Source organism: Cimex lectularius, unplaced genomic scaffold (assembly GCF_000648675.2).
Source record: "Cimex lectularius strain Harlan isolate CLEC.00 unplaced genomic scaffold, Clec_2.1 scaffold166, whole genome shotgun sequence".
In the NCBI taxonomy this organism is placed as follows: Eukaryota; Metazoa; Arthropoda; class Insecta; order Hemiptera; family Cimicidae; genus Cimex; species Cimex lectularius.
Genome location: NW_019392766.1, coordinates 833,541 through 840,163, shown reverse-complemented (window position 1 = coordinate 840,163; position 6,623 = coordinate 833,541). Strand labels below are relative to the sequence as shown.

At 34.6% G+C, this 6,623-nt stretch overlaps 1 protein-coding gene across 5 annotated transcripts in view; it reads left to right on the top strand.

Moving 5' to 3' along the window:
• LOC106661447 (unconventional myosin-Ia) overlaps positions 1 to 6,623 on the top strand; it is a 177,274-nt gene that overhangs the window by 103,343 nt on the left and 67,308 nt on the right. The window lies entirely within an intron of this gene.

The window sequence follows — 6,623 nt, the reverse complement described above, 5'->3', positions numbered from 1 at the left end:
TCCGATAAGAGAGCCTGCTCGAGGGGTATGAACCTTTCAAAACGGCCCTCACCCCACGACTCGCATCAACGAAATACAACATAAATGACAACGGAATTGTGCATATCTGCCCGGGTCGCTTCCATGTTTTGGCTTTTTTCACGCTTCCTTTATTTTTCGTAAAATAACGTATATTATTTCACGCGAAATGCCTCTTCGGGGTTGTTTATGAAGAAGAGATGTTTGCCGTTTAACTAAACCAGCATATAGTTACAAAATTAATAACATTTGTGCTCTTAATTAAAGTTATTTCTTACAGCTTGAAAAATACACCAGTCTTCAATTCCATTCTACATTGTACTTATAACATAAATAACAATAATATCTTTTTATTAATTTTTTCAATTGCAATTAAAATGTTTAAATTGTTAATATATCCTTAATTTACTTCAAAGATTTTTTTATTACTTCAAATAAAACCCCTTAAAATTAATTGGAGAAAAATGGATTATAATATACAGAGTGATTGAAAAAAAAGTATGCACCAGGGTCTGATTCTCAACCCTTTCGCAGATGATCAATATTTTAAGTTTTTTTCAACTATTTATGTTTTCAACATAAATCTACTCTTAGCTTTTGAGCTATTGATTTTTACAGAAGCGAAAAAAGCATTGAAAAAAGTGTTAAATTTGCTTTAAGAAGGCATCATTCTAGAATTTTCTATTTACTTTTGTTAAAAAACTAAAACTGTCAAAACATTTTTCAACTATTTACTTGTTTTCAACATAAATCTACTCGTAGCTATTGAGCTATTGATTTTTACAGAAACAAAAAAAAGCATTGAAAAAAGTGTTCAATTTGCTTAAAGAAGGCATCATTCTAGAATTTTCTATTTAATTTTTTTTTTAACTGAAACTGTTAAAACATTTTTCAACTATTTACTTGTTTTCAACATAAATCTACTCGTAGCTTTTGAGCTATTGTTTTTTACAGAAACAAAAAAAATGCGTTGAAAAAATGTGCAATTTGCTTTAAGAAGGCATCATTCCAGAATTTTCTATATACTTTTTGTTAAAAAACTAAAACTGTCAAAACATTTTTCAACTATTTACTTGTTTTCAACATAAATCTACTCGTAGCTTTTGAGCTATTGTTTTTTACAGAAACAAAAAAAGCATAGAAAAAAGTGTTAAATTTGCTTTAAGAAGGCACCATTGTAGAATTTTCTATTTAATTTTTGTTAAAAACCCTACAACTGTCAAAACCTTTTTTCAACTATTTACTTGTTTTCATCATAAATCTACTCGTAGCTTTTTAACCATTGACTTTTGCAGAAACCAAAAAAAGCATTGAAAAAAGTGTTAAATTTGCTTTAAGAAGGCACAATTCTAGAATTTTCTATTTAATTTTTGTTGAAAAAACTATATCTGTCAAAAACAGCTAAAATTTAAATAAAAAGAAAATATAAGCCTCGTTGGAAAAATTCACGAGAGAGCTTGGAAAATTTCATAAAAACTTGTTCGTTCTTTCATCGTTCTTTCATTGTTCTTTCATTTTGCGCTTTTCATTAAGTTAACGTCGGAAATAAATTTTTCCCAGGACAAAAAGTTGAAATAATATATTAACCCCACTCCCCCTTTTTCACACCGTCACCAATTTTTTACCATTTAGAATTATATTTCTCTACTTTTCTTCGTTGTAATTACAGAAAACGGTTTACCGATAGTTTATTAAACTAACTAGTTTATTAAACGAAGAAGTAGTTATGAAATTTTCCAAATTCTACCAAGAATTTTTCCAACGAGATTGCACATTTAGTTTTTTTTTACAAATTTTAAATTTAGCAGCGTTTGTTTTTTACCAGAAAATAGATTGAGTTTAAAAAGAGTGCCTTCTTAAAGTAAATTTGACTATATTTTCCATGCTTTTTTGATTTCCAAAAAATGAATAATTCAACAGCCACAAGTAGATTTATGTGGAAAACTCTCGATGGTTGAAAAAAAACGTAAAATGTTGAATATTTTCAAAAAAGTTTAGAATCGGACCATGCAAGCCATTTTGTTTGCATTTGAAGTGTATGAGCACCTGACGAACTTTGTCGTATAAAAGTGTGTGGTGTTTATTGACCGTTAGTTAATGATTATTTGAAGATCGTGACCAGACCGCATCTCACGATCTCCAAATAACCTGTATAAAAGAATAATTCAAAATGTATAAAAAATTGAAAAATAAGAAAATTGCTAAGCTATTACTTCGAAAGAGAGTAGTATTTTAATTGACATAAATACAAATACACAAAAAGAACGAATCTTGCTTATCACAAATATACATCTTTACTAGTTTTTGTTGTTTTACGGGCTGTCTTATAAATTATTCTTGAACTCAACTGGCAAGGCGAGAGAAATCTAAGTTGTCAAATATTTAAACAATCGAAGAGTCAGACTGAATTGTCATTAAGAAAACATTCGTCTTGTCATGTTTGTACGACGTGAACTTGGCGACATCTCTGGGGTTTGTGTTCTGCCAAAATCGATTTTGCCGTCTCCTGCGTCGTTCCCTTATTACAAACCCTATTAATTTACATGGTTAGTCACTAATTTTCTTAGCACCAGAGTGCCATTTTGGGATGGCAAGAAAATAACGACCTTTTTTTGCCGAGTTTTTTTTCGTTTATAACCAGCATGTTTTTAACTATTCAAAGATGTATTGTCCATTGTTTGCAATTAATTTTTATTTTATTTTTCAGATATGTCTATTCCTTTTGCAGAAAAATTGCTATGTTTTGATACTAGGAATATTTGAACAGCTGTTTGAACACTCAAAGTTTTCGCCATTTAAAAAAAAATTGTAATGACCGAAATAAATAGTAGTGACAAGGTGAAATGTCGAATTATGGCGGGTGTGACAAAATTTCCCAATACAGATTAGTTAATTGTTTGGTCTTCAAAGCAACTTGATAGTGAGCGTTGTCGCCGTGAAAACTACACTTTTTCTGTTTGCTAGTGCAGGCCGTTTTTGCTTTATTTGAAGTGCTAGACGCGTTAGCTCCCCTTGGAGTTAATACAGCAGGCTCCAGAAGAGGGGTATACTAGTGTCGTTCTTAGCAACTACGAGGTGCCCTTAGTAGAATTCTTGTTCGAAGAAACGGCAAGAGACCTAGAGGGCAGAGATGGTTGGTCTCCGGGGGGGGGGGGCGTATCCTGAAACGGTGAGCTTGCAAGGCTTTGGGGATTGCCGTGCTCGCAGCTTGGCGAGGTGGTTGTCTCTAGGAGGATCTCAATGAGATGCCGCAGAAGAGAAGTGGATCATTCTTGCCGAGTTTAAAATGTGGAGAAGGTCAACATTGAACGAGCAGGTGGGATGTGTATGAGGGCAAGTGTATCTTGAAAATGTTTCTTCTTTTTCTCAATCCAATTCTGTGCAGCGGGTGCTCCTAGGAGACTCTAACAGACCCTTCCCCTTGGTTGCAAGTGGGGTTTCCTGGCGCAAAATAATGGTGTAACCTTGAGAGCATGACAAACTTTCTAAAGCACAAGCTGCACGAGTTTCCTGGCGCGCATGATCGCCTTAAGCCTCTGTATGCATTTGGACGAAAGGACCACTGAAGAGTACAACGTGCGAGGGCGCAAGACTACGCCTAGTCCCTCGAGGTGCGTTAAGGGAGTTGTTGGCTCGCGAGCTGACCTCGGACTGCGGGTGCCACGTCAGAGGCACACGGGGGTTAGGGTACCAGATCCTGTCAGTATATATTTGTATATATGGACGGGGGAGGGTGCATAACCATCTGAACTATGGGGGAGAGTAATTTCGTTCAAAACTCAAACCCAGCTGCATGGGTAACTCGCAGTGGCCTAATGATGAGACCTGTAGCGCGTACCTAGAGAAGAGGTTATGTTTCATTCGTGGCCGTCGACCGTAATACTTGCGGATGACCTCCGAATTACCTTCCGACCTCTCGAGAATCGGAGCGATCGGATGTCGAAGCCTTCAGCCATCGAGGAGCTAAGACTACGCTGACGGAGAACGATGGACGGGGGCGGATGTTTTTCGGTGGTGGCCGTCTGGGCTGCCTTTACCGAAGGCATCGTCTTTTCTACGGGGTGGTTAGAAATTCCACTAAAATCAAAATCGCGAGAGAAGTTAAGAGCAAATTGAGATGCGATCCGCCAATTCCTTTCGTTGAGTTCGTGTGGGATCCATGTAGCGATGGAGCCTTCGGAACAAACCCGTCTTTGTATGTGGTTGCCAATGGTTTAATAAAAAAGATTTACCATCTCTCCTAGTTCTTATCGTCAAAAAGTTATATTCTTTTAGCCTATGCCTGGATCTACTGCGCACATCATCTTCAAAAACAAAATTTCCTTCTTTAAATCACGCAACAATTGGACTTTGCAAATATTTATAACATTAGGATTATTTCAGCACACAAATGTTTAGTTGTTATTACATTATGTTGCCCTTTTTGGAATTCATACAGTAAACAATGCCTTACATATTGCAAACAAAGGCAGGATTATTTATTAAATTATTCGATACAACTACAGAAATTGAAAATAGAAACTGAGGAGAAATAAAGCCAATTTTATTGACAAATCTACATAGTAAAGAAATTTTTTTACTATTTATTACCATCTGTACAAATTATATACCTTTGTAATGAGACAAAATATTATTTAACATTTGTATGAGTAATAAAGCAGTGTGGTTATGGCTGAAAAGGGAAAAACACACCTGACAAAATGTTTATTTCTTATCAATGGTAACATTGTAAATCCAAAGATTTCGCCCACAGCCTCAAACAAGCTTTCATCATTTCACTTTGAAAACTGAAACTAAGGAGAAATAAAGCCTTTCAATTTAGGAATAAACAAGCATATTTGTATACGAAAATGACATGAAAAAATGTAAATATTGAGCAAGTAATCCTATAAATGAAAAATAATATTGCGTTCTTGCCAAGGCAGATACTTGTCTTTATTATTGTTTTGGAGAAGAGGAAGTACGGAAGATTCGAAGGACTTCATAAAGTTTAAACTTAATTTAACCATTTGTTTTACATAGTCTATTTGTCCAATTTTCTCTCTTGCAGTTTTTTGTTGCCAAATCTACATAGTAAAGAACTTTTTTATTATTTATTTCCATCTTTACAAATTATATACATTTTGTAATGAGATAAAATATTTTTTAACATTTGTATAATAAATAAAGCAGTGTGATGTAATGGCTGAAGAAAGAAAAATCGACCTGACAAAACGTTTATTTATTTATTTATTTATTTATTTTTTTTTTGATCAATCGTAACATTGACGATCCAAAAATTTGGCCCACACCGACAAACAAGCCGTCATCATCGGCCATCCAACCAACTAAAAAGGCTATGAATTATACTTTCACTTTTATTCATACAATATTCTTAATAGTTTAATTATTATTCACAGTCTTTGATCTCTATGAGTTTGGTAAATAAAGGATCTTTTTAATTAATAGAGTGTTCGAACCGATGTCAACGGTCAACCCAACGCCGCAATAAAATATATCGTTGCGAAAGTGGTAACAACCATAAGCCCGAAGGTATAATTACAGTTCCCGCTGTGGTTTGGTTGATTTAGTATTTCAGTTCTGCTAATAGTCGGCAGTTTGGTAGGTGTTTAATGCCTCATTAATCACACCCGTGAATACAAACGGGTAACCGTTGCAATAAATTGTTCAGGATTTGGTCGCAATTAACCAAAGAGGCACACTTTTGGACACATCGGGGGAAGATATTGTACGTATTCAAAATCGTTGGATTCATTCCATTTTTGAAACTTTTTTTTAAATAACCAAAGATATTCCGGGTGAGTTGCTTTTGGTAAACCTTTTTTTATGATATAGCTATATCTTTACTACTTTACTATCTTTACTATGTTTACTTAATAGCCATTGTTCAGTACCTTTCCACTAATATGATCATACTTTAAAAAAATATTTTACACCCACTTCCTTGGTTTTTGTTTGGTTTCGCATGTATTTTATAGAAACGAAACTAAAGTTAATTCGTTTTGAATTCATTATTAATCATTTTCAGTTATAAAGTTGTATTTATGTGGGAATTAGTTTTATTAAAATTACATTATAATCTAAACTTAAATTATAAAACCTTAAAAGTTTGGTTGTTGGGACTTTGCAACTTAGATTTTTTTGTTAGAGCCTGGCTATTTCATATTGTCATCATTGGCCATGCAAAAGGGATCACCGATGGCAGATCGTTTGTCGTACAACCTGTTGAAACGGGCGTGATATTGTAAGAAATAAAATAAGGGAATCCGACTCCCATTACGGGCCCACGGGCCTGGAGGGGAAAAATCGATGTTTCACCTGCTCTAACCCTTTACAACAAGTGGCAGGTTTTCAACCTCGGGTCGAAGTTTTGCCGAAATAGTGGTAAAAATAACTTTTCGACGTGTCAAATTTCCCGACAGAATTCGGGCCGGGGAATGGGTCGCGGTTTGAAATTAACTGATAGGAATTACACCGGCTAAGCTGAACTAATCAAAAGCTTTCACAAAGAGGATTTTACCTTTTTGAGACTGAATGGTTTAGATTTTAGTTGATATTCGACATCACACAAAAAATTATTGTTAAGACATACGCGTTTGATGTAG